General features: G+C 46.6%; 1 protein-coding gene across 1 annotated transcript in view; it reads right to left on the minus strand.

Moving 5' to 3' along the window:
• The window catches only part of AKT1 (AKT serine/threonine kinase 1), a 101,060-nt gene that overhangs the window by 50,857 nt on the left and 35,655 nt on the right, over window positions 1-14,548 (minus strand). The gene's annotated exons all lie outside the window — the stretch shown is intronic.

Consider the following 14,548-nt stretch of genomic DNA (forward strand, 5'->3'; position numbering starts at 1 on the left):
TCAGGTAGCAGGTAATGTGAAAGACCCCTACCTGAGACCCTGGAGAGCTGCTGCCAATCAGAGTAGACTAGGGGTGTCGAACTCATTTGTTACGAGGGCAAGATATGACATGAATGTCACTTGGTCAGGGAGAGAAGAGGAATGTAGATATGGTGAAATATCAAGATATGCTAAATGAGCAAGGCGAAATAAAAACATGGAATGAGATTAAGGAGAGCAGAAACAACAGTTGGTTGACCTACAATCAAATGATTATGAAAATGCGACAAGATTGCTTACAACAGGGCAAGATAAGAAAGAATACTGAGTTTGAAGACTTAATTAGTAAAGAAACGGATCATAATTTGGGAAAAATCTATAAACTCTTACTTAAATTTTAAACATGAATGTCACTTGGTCGTTCCAGGCCATGTGTACCATAAAATTTAAGGCCAGGTACCAGAGATACAAACTTTACAGAAGACACAGGCAAAGCAAATTAATCCTATTATTTTTACTTTATTTTTTACTTAAAATACAAACATGCTTAAAACAATAACACTCTTACAGTATTTACTTTTATTTAACAGTCTTTGATCACTGAAACCTGTGGGGGGGGGGGCTGTCTCGGCGGCCAGATAAGAGCTCTCAAGGGGTTGGATTCAGCCCCCAGGCCTTACGTTTGACACCCCGGAGTAGACAATACTGACCTTATAAGAAACCCAACAGCTTTCCAGAAGACCACCTAGTTAAATCCTGCTACTAGCATTATTGAGAGGGAGGTGGGTGGATTAACATACTGTCCCAGATGTTACAAATGTATTCTGTACCCTCTGTAAAGGAGGGTAAATTATGGGATACAAAAAAAATCCGCGTCTGGCTCTATGACCATGATGCCAGCCGAGATGCTGCCCTGGTTCAGCACCGGAGGTTCTCTCTTCTTCTTTTCAGAAAGCCGCTGCAGGAGCATTTTTACTGATGCCTTTCTGCTTTTCACATGTGCAGTACAGCCGAAATCAGACATGCCACATCTCACATCACTGCTGTACTGCACATGTGAAAAGCAGAAAGGCGTCAGTAAAAATGCTCCTGCAGCGGCTTTCTGAGTGAAGTAGAAGAGTTGGCTTTTCTATGCCGACTTTCTCTACCTTTTTAAGGAGAATCAAACAGGCTTACAATCTCCTTCCCTTCCTCTCCCCACAACAGGCACCTTGTGAGGTAGGTGGAGCTGAGAGAGTTCAGAGAAAACTGTGACTGGCCCAAGGTCACCCAGCAGGCTTCATGTGGAGGAGTGGGGAAACCAACCTGGTTCACCAGATTAGAGTCTGCCGCTCAGGTGAAGGAGTGGGGAATCAAACCCAGTGCAACGGATTTAAACAATCAGGAATTGGTTACTGTTTCTGTATTGCTCTAAGCATTTGCCATTGGCCATGGTTCACTGGTAGAGCCTCTGCTTGGCATGCAGAAGGTCCCAGGTTCAATCCCCGGGCTCTCCAGTTAAAGGGACTAGACAGGTAGGTGATGTGAAAGACCTCTGCCTGAGACCCTGGAGAGCTGCTGCCTGTCTAAGTAGACAATACTGACTTTGATGGACCAAGGGTCTGATTCAACAGAAGGCAGCTTCATGTGTTCATGACCACCGCTCTCAACCACTACACCCTGCTGATGGATGGTTTTCCAGGAAGGCAGATTTGTGGGCCCAGGCCAATGGGGGATCCAGAGGCCCGGGCCCCCCACAGGGTAGCTCTCCCCCCACCCATAACACCCAACATTGCCTGGAAACCCCGACCAAATGCGAATACAAGTTAAGCAGCACAAATTACAAATACAAGCACGGCTGGATTGAAACAGGCCACAACTTTATTAGTTACAGCATTAGGCATTGGCAAGCATGGAGGCGGGATCCTGACATCAGGTGACCTGATGCCAGCTGATGTATCCTGCGCAGCCTGAGATGCTGCTGGGCGCAGCCTAAGATGGCACTATCCAGGACCCACTTGGACGGCAGCCGCTGTGTGGTCCCCTGCCACTTGAGAGGAGGCCATCCCCACAGCCACCTACTGGGCATGTCCAACTCCAGGCCTCCCCCAAAACCCCTTATTGGGGTCCCCAGCATGGGAAAAGGGGGCACACAGGCCGGCTTTTCCCCCAACAGGATCCGGGCCCCATGCCCAAACCTCCAACCTTAAAGTTGGGACAGAATTATAAACATTAATTAAAACCGTAAATATAGGGAGGGAGGGAGGGACAAAGTCAGCACAGGACTGGCCAGGCCAGGAAGGGGTTGCCAATAAATACCCGGCCGTTTGTTGCCGGCCAGGGAGGAACCAGGTGCAAGGGCCCTGACTAGCCCATTCAAACAGTGGGTGGCGCCGACTCCAGCGCGTGGCTGGCTACCCAGCCAGCTACCGCCATTTCCTCCGCATGGGCACAAAGTGAAGCGGGCCCCTCCCAGCACGCCGCCACCACTGCTTCCAGCCCAGGAGGCAGCTATAGCTGCCAGGAGCCAGGGAGGAGAGGTGTGCCGCCAGCGGCCCTCTCCAGAACTCACCCCCCACCCGAAACGGACCAGGCCAAATCAGGCCAGACCTCTGAATCCTGGCGCGGACCCACAACCCCGGCTCCAGGTGAGCAGGAGCCGTCGTTTCCAGTCGAATTTCAACCTTTCTGCAGGATTTAGATGAAAACTTAAGTATGTGTAATTGACATGAAGACATTCTCCGTTCATCCCTACTGCGTGTCAAATATGATCTATTGATTCAGATTTCTGTAATCCTAGTCCATTGCTTATTAGATGTCTCTCCGTATTGACTGTATCGATTTACACTGTGTAATCTGCTCTGCCAACATGAGCTGGATTGACTGTATAAAGGAAGCCACGGCCCTCAGTTTTGCAGGGTTCATAAATCGGAAGCAACTTGACAGCACATAACACACTCAATCCGCTTTGAGTCTCAGAAAGAAAGAGAGACGATAAATACAGTAAATAAAATAAGATCTCTTTTCCTTTTGCTGGCCCTCTTATGTCACGTGATTGATTGCAGCCTCCTCAGGGCCGAGCCCTTCATGGGTACTATAAAGAAATAAGTCTTCCTTCTGACAAAAGTCAATTATGACTCAATCTCAAATGGCCTTTTGAACCCGGGGGATTTTGGAGCATTTGGGAAAGTACCTTGTGAACTGAGGGGAAAGCGGGTGTGAAGGGTATGCAAGAATATCCACTTGTACACACTTTTGTGACTCGACCTCAGATTCTGAAACACCCCTCACCAGCCTATGGTATACTAGGAGACACCTTGCATCAAATTTACAACGTTTAATTTCAAGAGAGAGAATGATTTCCCCCGAGGTTCTTCCTTTACATAGGAAAAAAACCAGCCTTTTACTTCAATGTACTTGACTATGGGCCAAATTTGCACTACAAATTTAAGTTTGTTTTTAAAAAGGTTAAAAGCATTTTCTGGTAACCACATAAAAAGCACTGTACAAAGGAGAGCCAGCCAGTACACATGAACACATGAAGCTGCCTTGTACTGAATCAAACGCTTGGTCCATCAAAGTCAGTATTGTCTACTCAGACCGGCAGCGGCTCTCCAGGGTCTCAGGCAGGGGTCTTTCACATCACCTACTTGCCTAGTCCCTTTAACTGGAGAGGCCGGGGATTGAACCTGGGACCTTCTGCATGCCAAGCAGAGGCTCTACCACTGAGCCACAGCCCCTCCCCATTTCAAAAATTACCATTTCAATAAATACCTGATTTAGAAAATCTAGAAAGCCAACTTTTCAAATTAAAAAAATTACTTTTGTAACCAACCTGGATTCCAAGCACTGAACCAGATTAAATTACTTTTGTAACCAATCTGGACTCCAAGCACTGAACCAGATTAAGTAGAATTCTGGGTTTGGATCAAGACTAAATCTGGAAATCCCCCTTCCTTCTGCGGAACTCTCTCAGGTCAATGCTTGGGGTTCCCTATCTCCCAGGAGCGGCCTTTTGTGGAGATCAGTGGGCCTTAAATATACAGCTGATCAATTAAAAGAATATATAAAAATAGTTGCTAATTTTCCAACATAGTTGATGAAAAAAATTAATGTAAATGACCAATAAATAACACAAACGTGTTTTGGCCTATGTGGCCTTCTTCAGTGGTCATATATACATTCACATATTTCAGAAACACATTCAGAAATACATATAAAGGTATGCTGTAAAATAATAACCTTTTATATTGTGTGGCCCGTTATCACACAGAGGTCTTATAATGTATTTCCAATGTCGTATGGATGAGTGTATCATCAATCAGTGATAAACCGTATTGGCCAAGCGTATTGAGTTTTTTCCCCCTTTCTTCCCTTTTAGTTAGTTACACAAACCAGGCTGCCCATGCATTTCCAGGCTAACCCAGAAGTCCACCAGGAAATCAGTTAGGGGGACTGAAATCAAGGGAATAAATTTATCCCTTCCTCCTGCCACCTGCTGATTACGGTTACTGGAAGTTGCACGGCAGAGGCTAAATAAATATACCAGGGGCGGGGGGGACTAACAGTGACGCCATATTGTTCCCAAAGTGCCAATAGAGAACCTGAGTGTTTATTCTGAATTTGAAGTGTTTTACTTTTAGAACTGCTGGTTGCAGGCATCTCCCCACCCCACCCCCGAATTACAAGATGATGGATGGGAAGAAAAATCACTCCACACCAGAAAAAACATTTACAACAGCGTTAACTAGCAAGCGACTCTTGTAAAAAAAGTAACATAGCTCCTGTTAACTTCTTTATCTGCTCGCGCTTCCTTTTAAATTCTAGATTACGTGCCCGGAACGCATTTGAAAATCCTGTCTAATCTCCGCAACAACAACAAAAATCACAGCAGATGTCCTACATATTATTTTTTCTGCTACTGCCATTTTTCATACTGACAAGTGGAGAGTTTCCCCCCCTTACATTTACATTTTGCAGTGCATGTGTTTTAAAACAATGGTTTATTTCGCTAATTAGCTGGCTGCTTTCTCAAACCGAGAGTCACACGTAAGTAAAGAGACACAAGCCTGACTTTTCGGTTGCAGGGCCCTCTCTACTGCCCCCTTCAGGGCCCAACCAGATGTGCACCAGGAGTTCCGGGTCTGGAGCTCTTAGTGAGTTAGTAATGTGAATTCTCAACCATGCGGGACTCTGATGCAACCCCCAAAAATGGGATTCTGTAAAAATTGCTTGGAGTTCAATACACAGGACGCTCAGACGATATCTGGTTTGATCCTCAAAGTTTCTGATGGAGGGAGCATGTCTTAAATGTGAACCAAAACGCAGGGGGATCTACTTAAACTGGTGGGTGAAAGATTCAAAACAGATAAAAGGAAGTATTTCTTCACACAACACATGGTTAAATTGTGGAACTCCCTGCCCCAGGATGTGGGGATGGCTGCCAACTTAGAAGGCTTTAAGAGGGGAGTGGACATGTTCATGGAGGAGAGGGCTATCAATGGCTACTAGTCAAAATGAACACTAGTCATGATGCATACCTATTCTCTCCAGGATCAGAGGAGCATGCCTTTTATATTGGGTGCTATGGAACACAGGCAGGATAATGCTGCTGCAGTCATCTTGTTTGTGGGCTTCCTAGAGGCACCTGGTTGGCCACTGTGTGATCAGACTGCTGGACGTGATGGGCCTTGGTCTGATCCAGCATGGCTTTTCTTATGTTCTTAACCTGGGGAGAAGTTCCTAATGAACAGGGGACCAGTCCATAGCCATGAATAGCAACAGTAACTTGCTGAATTCAGCGGGCTGGAAACAGCGTCCAATGTATCTGACTTGTAAAAGCTTGTGTTGGAATAAAATGTCATTTGTCTTGAAGGGGCCACTGGACACCTGTTTACTTTTGCTGCTGCAGATTTACATGCTACCTGGAGCACATGAGCCTGCCTTATATCAGACCATCAGTCCACCAAGGTCAGTATTATCTACTCAGACTGGTAATGGCTGTCCAGGGTCTCAGGCTCAGGTCTCTCACATCATTTACTACCTGGTCCTTTAACTGGAGGCGTCGGGGATTGAACCTAGGAGGGGTGTATGGTTTGGAAGGTTGCCTTAATCACCAGGGCCTTCTCGGCTGTGGCACCAAAACTCTGGAACTCTCTCCCCAGGGACATTAATCTGTTCCTTTCTGCTGCCATCTTCCACCAGAAGGTAAAGACTGTTTTGTTTAGTTTGGCGAAAAATTATCCATGTAACATTTCATTTTTAATACTTTGAATTATGTCAGCTACTATATCAACTGCTATGAAGTCTAGCAAACAATTAACAATACATATACAGTATTCTACAATCCGAAAAAACCCATATCACTGCTTTACATCATTGATGAACTACAACTAATAGACTACTTAATGTTCCAGTATAGTAACAAGAGCTTCCCTTCTACAGATTTATTTGACAATATTTAATTGGACACGTATTCGTAACATAAGAGAACCTTTTCTTATGAAAGTACCCAAATCCACTTCCAACCCCAAATTTTTCTCAGTTCCTCTCCTGGGAAACCTGATCAAGGAGGAAAAAACAGGTTTGGGAACAAAAAGAGGTAGAAAAAACTTGGTTTATCAGGGAACCAACAGAGAACCAGAACTTTAGGTACTTTTTGAGGTAAGAGTCTATTCCTTGTGCGGCAAAGGGGGGGGGGAAAGAGAAGTGCATGAATCACAAATGTAGCACTCCTGCTTTTTATTAACTATATATTTTAGGCCATTAGTTAATTGCTTCTCCAAATGTTACGGTTGACGTCGCTTACGCTTAAAAAAAAAATCGATGCTTCGTTTTAATATCTCTCTGACCACTTCGCCCATTAACAGGCACTCTCGGCAGCAATAACTTACCGCACCGTGCTGGCAAGATTTCCCACTACGCCATACTGTGCGCAATTCCAGTTTTACCTTTCAACCAAACAGGAAAAGGATGCTACAAACCAGAGCTAGATTCCAGTCCAGCAGCACATTAGAAACCAGCAAGATTTTCGGGGTATAAACTTTCGAGAGGCAACGCTCCCTTTGTCAAATATGAGTGGGAACGGAGATCCCAGAGTCTTGAACATATGAAACTGCCTTCTACTGAATCAGACCCTTGGTCAGTATTACCTACTCAGACTGGCAGCGGCTCTCCAGGGTCTCAGGCAGAGGTCTAGTCACATCACCTACTTGCCTAGTCCCTTTAACTGGAGATACTGGAGATTGAACCTGGGGCCTTCCGCATGCCAAGCAGATGCTCTACCACTGAGCCACAGCTCATCCCTCATATCCCAATCTCAGGGATTCTCCATTCCTGCACGTATCTGACAAAGGAAGCTTTGGCTCTCAAAAGTTCATACCCTGAAAATCTTGCAGGTCCCTAAGGTGTTACTAGTCTCGAATTTAACTGTTCTATTGCAGACCGACACGGCTACCCTCTGAAACTACAAACCAGAGTGACAGGGTCTGTTCTCTCAGGTGTTGAATGGCGACCGTGAACACATGAACATATGAAGCTGCCTTCTACTGAATCAGACCCTTAGTCCATCAAAGTCAGTCTTGTCTACTCAGACCGGCAGCGGCTCTCCAGGGTCTCAGGCAGAGGTCTTTCACATCACCTATTTGCCTGGTCCCTTTAACTGGAGATGCCGGGGATTGACCCTGGGACCTTCTGCATGCCAACTAGATGCTCCACCACTGAGCCACGGCCCCTCCCCAGCATGACCATGGATTTACAGAAAAAAACATACACACAAAGATGCTTGAAGCTTCACAGGCAGAATTTCCCTCTCCACACACACACACACATCGATTCCTTCTCACCCGGCTTCACCTATCCCACCCCCCCACTCTGGCTGTTCCATCATCTTCCTAGAAACGTCTCCCCCGAGAACATGGACCCTGCCCTGAACACTCCCCCACAGATGGCCCTCCTCCTTCCCCCCTTCCCCTGGACGTCCCCTCCCTCTGTGGTGCAGCCTGCCACCAATTCTCCCACCTGCTTTTAGGCTGTTTTGCTTTTCAACCGTGCTGGCCTCCCCCCCCCCCCCCACCAACCAGATGGCTCCCCCAAGCTCACTCTGCGCATCACAAAAATCACTTGGGCTTGTATTTTATTTTTCAAGCCAGGAGTTACACAGAGAAAGGATTTTCTAACCATTTAAATGTTAAGAACATAAGAAAGGCCCTACTGGATCAGACCAAGGCCCATCAAGTCCAGCAGTCTGTTCACACAGTGGCCAACCAGGTGCCTCTAGGAAGCCCCCAAACAAGACGGCTGCAGCAGCAGCACCGTCCTGCTTGTGTTCCACAGTACCTAATATAATAGGCATGCTCCTCTGATACTAGAGAGAATAGGTATGCATCATGACTAGTATTAATTTTTGACTAGTAGCCATGAATAGCCCTCTCCTCCATGAACATGTCCACTCCCCTCTTAAAGCCTTCCAAGTTGGCAACCATCACTGCACCCTGGGGCAGGGAGTTCCACAATTTAACTATGCGTTGTGTGAAGAAATACCTTTATCAGTTTTGAATCTCACCCTCCAGCTTCAGCAGATGACCCCGCTTTCTGGCATTATGAGAGAGGGAGAAAAGCTTCTCCCTGTCCACTCTCTCCAAACCATGCACAATTTTATAGACCTCTATCATGTCTCCCCTGAACCGCCTTCTTTCCAAGCTAAACAGCCCTAAGCGTTTTAACCACTCCTCATAGGGCAGTTGCTCTAGTCCCCTGATCACTTTGGTTGCTCTTTTCTGAGCTCTTCCTTTTTAATGTTCAGAAACTAAGTGCGTACAGCACTGAAAAACAGGCACTCCTGCAAAGAGAAGAAAGGGGGAAACACACACGCCGCATCTGTGTCTGGGTTTGTTTGCTTAAAAAAAAATGTTAGTCCCCACTGCAGGAAAATGTGCTGCAGCCGGAGAATCTCAGGCTGGGTCCGCAGGTAAGCAGAATACCTTAAACTACACGTCAGCACAGCTTTGTTTGCCGACAAAGAACAGCAGCCCTCGATGGAAAAGATCTTTGCCGTCAAAGACAATGGTTCTTAGCTGGATTGGGGGTGGGGGGGAATGGGGAGTCTTATAAAGGAACAAGTAGCAGGTAAGTAACAGATTGAGACAAAAGGAATTAAAAATTAAAAAGGAAGAGTGAACACGGAAGGCCCATCAAGGTCCAGCAGTCTTGGAAGGTCCAAGGCCCATCAAGTCCAGCAGTCTGTTCACACAGTGGCCAACCAGGTGACTCTAGGAAGCCCCCAAACAAGACGACTGCAGCAGCACCATCCTGCCTGCATTTTACGGTGCCCAGTATAACAGGCATGCTCCTCTGATCCTGGAGAGAATAAGTATGCATCATGACTTTGGAAAGGGGTACTCCCCAAATTTCAATCCTCTGCCTTTTTCAAGGAAAACGTGAGAAGAGAGAGTGTATCAAGGTTGTAAGGTTGCACTGGGATCTGGGAGACCCTGGTTCAAATCCCCACTTTGCTGTGGAAAGTCAGCCTAGCGTACATTACAGGGTTGTTGTGCCCCCAGCTGAACCCACCTCACAGGGTTGTTGTGAAGATAAAATGAATAGATTTCTTTAAGCCAGTTTGGTTCCCCCACTGGGGAGAAAAATGGGGTATAAATGAACAAAACAAACAAACAAATACCACTTTTTAAACCCTGCCCTTCCTCCAAGCAGTTCATGGTTTTCCCCTCCTTTTATCCTCACAACAGCCCTGCGAGGCAGGGCAAGTGGGGCCTGGTCCAATGTCATCCAGTGAACTTCATGGCTGAGCCGGGATTTGAATCTGGGACCTTCTGCATGAAAAGCAGATACTCAACCACTGAGCCACGGAATTCATCTTGTAAGCCAACAGCCACGAATTGACTCCCTTGTTTCTAAGCCCTTCTTAGTTCTGGTCCATTTGCAGCAAAAGGAATTAGCATGTGGAAGCTTCTCTTAACCAAACACAACCTACTACCACATTTTCCACCTGAAAACGTGCAGCACCTCTCACGACGACACTGCAGTCGTCTCCTATAGAGTGTCGCGCTTTGCGAAAGAAGCCAAGAAAATCCAGGCTAAAGCTGTGTTTAATCAGGGTGTTTAATGCATTTATCGACTAGCATTTTGGTCAGACTGTTTTAATGTTATTATTTATCACTAGGTTTTAATGTTATTATATATGACTAGGTTTTATGATCGATTGTAATGGCCTTCGGCCGCAAACAATAAACTTTATCATATCGTATAAACACAAAGAAATAAACTTCCCCGAAACAAAAAGCCAGAAAGAGGAACAGACATATAAAAGGGGGGGGGGGAACCACGGCTTTGTTTTGAGATTATGGTACATGCGCTCCTAAACTGGAACAGTAGCACAATTATCAGTAAGTGCCATTTTGTGTGTGTTATCTGCCATTAAGCATGGCGACCCTATGAACCAATGACCTCCAAAATGTCCTATCTTTAACAGCCTTGCTCAGGTCTTGCAAATGGAGGGTCGGGGCTTCCTTTATTGAGTCAATTCATCTCATGTTGGGTCTTCCTCTTTTCCTGCTGCCTTCCACTTTTCCTAGCATTATTACTTTTCCAGCGACTCTAGTCTTCTCATAACATGACCAAAGTACGATAGTCTCAGTTTACAAAAAGGGCAAGAGTCCAGTAGCACCTTAAAGACTAACAAAAATATTTTCTGGTAGGGTATGAGCTTTCATACCCTCAGTCTCAGTTTAGTCATTTTAGCTTTTTGGGAGAATTCAGGCTTGATTCGGCAAGTGTCATTTTAGGGGACATAAAAAAGAAATCTGGCGGATCCGCTCGCAAAGACACTTCCAGAGTCCACAAAGGGAAAAACCAAAATTTACAATCACTGTGTGATTACAGGGGCAAAAACCCCAAATGCTACTGCAGCCTACCACCTTTCCACTAGAATCAACCAAAACATCACGAAGAAGAGTTGGTTTTTATATGCCAACTTTCTCTACCTTTTAAGGAGAATCAAACCGGCTACAATCCCTTCCTCTCCCCACAACAGACATCTTGTGAGGTAGGTGAGACTGAGAGAGCTCTAAGAGAACTGTGACCAGCCCAAAGTCACCCAGCTGGCTTCATGTGTAGAAGTGGGGAAACCAACCTGGTTCACCAGATTAGCATCCGCTGCTTATGTGGAGGAGTGGGGAATCAAACCCGGTTCTCCAGAGAGCCAACTGCTCCTAACCACTACACCACACTAGCTCTCAAAATAATGAGCGCAAGCTGTCAAGTTCCCCAGGGCTCTTCATCAGGCTGGATATTGACCACAAAAGAAAGGGGGGAAACGGGGTGTTTCAGGGCCTTCTGGTTGATCCCCAACATCTTCCATTGGTAGCTCTCTTAAACTGGAGCCCAGAAGGGTGCCAAGTGGAAATCAAAATATCCTGGGATGAAGAAGGGAGCCTCTCCCTTTGCAAACAGAGACACCAGCAGCATTAACAGGGAATGAAAAACGAGCCCGTAAAAAGCTTTCTTGTTATCATTACAGCTATTCTCCAACGAGTTTCTTTTCTCACAAAGTGCAACCCAAGTTCTGGTCCGCATCTCAAGTTCTGGAGCTTACGGTCGGTTCCTTTGCAACACAAGTTCTCTGCGACAGCAGCTAAAAATATAGCCAGGTCTCTAGAGCTAAGCAGGATTGCCGAGTCTTTAATTCAGAAGCATTCTGATCGGATCATCCGGGACTCGCACACTCCAAATTGCCTGTATCCAAGATAAACCTATTGACCAGGATGGCTTAATCCTGCTGAGTTGCCAACCGCTCGGCAGGCAGGAAACCTGCTGTCCGCATTCTTTCCCGCCACTGTCAGCTCAGAAACGTGGGGTAACCTAGAAAGGGTCAGCGTCCGCCTTTCAAATGAATTCACTGAAGTCTGAGAGGATGGATTTGAACAGCTACGAGAGCATTGCTTTGTTGGGAATTTCCTGACCGAGATCTGCTTCCCGGTTTTCTTTCGTAAGAACAGTGCACTACTCAAGAGGTGCAAGAGGTTAGGACTGAGGCAGGCAACCCCTGGCACGTGGGCCAAACGGCAGCAAGAAAGCCTGGGCTGCTGACCCCATTCCCCAAGGCCTTAGCTGGACCACTGGGACTCTGCTTGAATCCCCTTGATCTGGCCAAGTGCAGTTCTCGCCTCTGATGCAGCCCTCCAATTTTTTGCCAGCTCATCTTCAGACTGATCTTGCAAGGGTTTCAGTACCCAGGTCAAAAGGTTTGTCAACCTCTAGTTTACACAGATTAGAAATAAGACCCTCTTGAACAGGGGTGTCAAACATACAGCTCGTGGTCCAGATCCGGCCCCTTGAGAGCTCTTATCCGGCCGGCGAGCCAGCTACAGCAGCCACCACCACCCAGGTCCGATATGGGCTAGTGAGGCATAGTTCGGCCCAACCAAGTGACATTTATGTCATACCCAGCCCTCGTAACAAATGAGTTTGACACCCCTGCTCTCGAATCTCACACATCTGAGTATTACGCTGGTTCAAAACCAGTCATTGTCTAGGGTCACATTAAAAGACTCTCAACCCACACATTATGCACTGCTCCCATGGCTATGGGTATACAGCCCCAAGAATAGCTATGCTGACGTGCAAACACTGCATGAGCAGTGACCAGCACCTTCTAAATGCAACAACAGACCGAGTGGAGCACTCCAGGGAAGAGGCTTTGTGCAAGCCCAGTGTCTTCCTTATTCTGGGCCTAGAAATTATTACAACTAGCAGCAGTCTTACTGTGGTAGGACTGGAGGGGAGTGTTGGCATTTGCCTTTATGTATTTCTATCCTGCTTTTCCCCACAGCTGGGACTCAACACCACTTAGAACACCATTCTCTCACCTCCAGTTACTCACAACAAACCTGTGAGGTACGCCAAGCCAAGAGTTTGTGAGGGACTACCATGGTAACAGTGGAGATTCGAACCCAGGCCTCCCAAGTCCTGGTCTAATGCTCTACCCACAACACCACGCCGGCTCTCTTAGCTTTAAGGAGGAAGACAGAGGGGTTCAAAAACAGGGCACTTCCCACGCTCGCTAGAGAAGTCACACACACAGCAAACGTAAGGAGAGGATTTTAAGAAAACCAAAAAAAGAGCTTGTTATGTGGTAAGGACCGCTCCAGAAACAGCCTTTACCCAAAGCTTAAAACATTTATGCGCATTCTACAAAGCAGGGACAGACAGCCAAATCAGCACAACTGTCAACGTAACTACAGAGGGGGACCGGGGTTTAGCCAACCTTGCAAAACAAAGCGCTTTTCTTGCAGTCAGCAGCGACGGAGTATTTATTATTATTTTTTAAGACGAAGGAACACATGCAGGTGGCGCGAAGGGTTAAAACCGGCCACCTGCCCAGCGGCATCACACCAATCCCACCTTTTACACCCCGCTGGCCGATCGTCGACTCCCCGAGGGCAAAAAACAGGGAGCGCATCGCGGGTCCTGCTGAGCCTTCGGCGTTCAGGGCTCCTGGCAGTTCAGTACCGTTTGGATGACAGGACAAGGGCCTGAGTTCAACAGTCCTGGAGAGGCCGAGCAAAAGTGGAACCCATGCTAAGGTTAACTCACAAAAGTCCACAAAGTTCTGAACAAGACTTGTGATCATTTGTAGGTCTGAAAGGGAAACCATTGCCGACACAGAGGAAAAAGAAGCCAGAGTGGTGTAGTGGTTGTTTGTGGGCTTCCTAGAGGCACCTGGTTGGCCACTGTGTGTACAGACAGCTGGACTTGATGGACCTTGGTCTGATCCAGCAGGGCCTTTCTTACGTTCTTATGTTCATGCCTATTCTCTCCAGTATCAGAGAGTAAAAATGGATACTAGTCATGATGCATACCTATTCTCTCTAGGATCAGAGGAGTGTGCCTATTAGGTGCTGGGGAACACAGGCAGGATGGTGCTGCTGCAGCTGTCTTGTTTGTGGGCTTCCTAGAGGCACTTGGTTGGCCACTGTGTGAACAGACGGCTGGACTTGATGGACCTTGGTCTGATCCAGCATGGATCATGTTCTTATAATCTGAAGAACCGGGTTTGATTCCCCACTCCTCCACCTGAAGCCTGCTGGGTGACCTTGGGCTAGTCACAGTTCTCTCTGAACTCTCTCAGCGCCACCTACCCCACAGCATGTCTGATGTGGGGAGGGGAAGGGGATTGTAAGTCGCTTTGAGACGCCTTAAAAAAGTAGAGAAAAACGAGATATAAAAACCAATTATTCTTCTTTTTCACTATCTCTCAACCTAACCTACCTTCCAGGGTTGTTTGTGAGGATAAAATGGAAGAGAGAGAAGATGATGTAAGCAACTTTGGGTCCCCCATTGGGGGGGAAAGTGGGATATAAAAGAAGTAAATAAAGAGAAGAAGAGGGCCCAACAGAATGGGTGAGGGAAGAAATTGAAGGGAGGCCTAGCAGAACTTGTGTGCATATTTCATTTGCTTCATGGGCGCCACTAGATGAAAAACTTGTTTCTCCAGTTCAAGAACAGGAGAAACTGCTTAACGGGTAAGAACAGCTCAAATGAATGAACCAGTTTCCTGAGGGGGGGGGGAGTT

This window comes from Euleptes europaea, chromosome 6 (assembly GCF_029931775.1).
Source record: "Euleptes europaea isolate rEulEur1 chromosome 6, rEulEur1.hap1, whole genome shotgun sequence".
NCBI classification, from domain to species: domain Eukaryota; kingdom Metazoa; phylum Chordata; class Lepidosauria; order Squamata; family Sphaerodactylidae; genus Euleptes; species Euleptes europaea.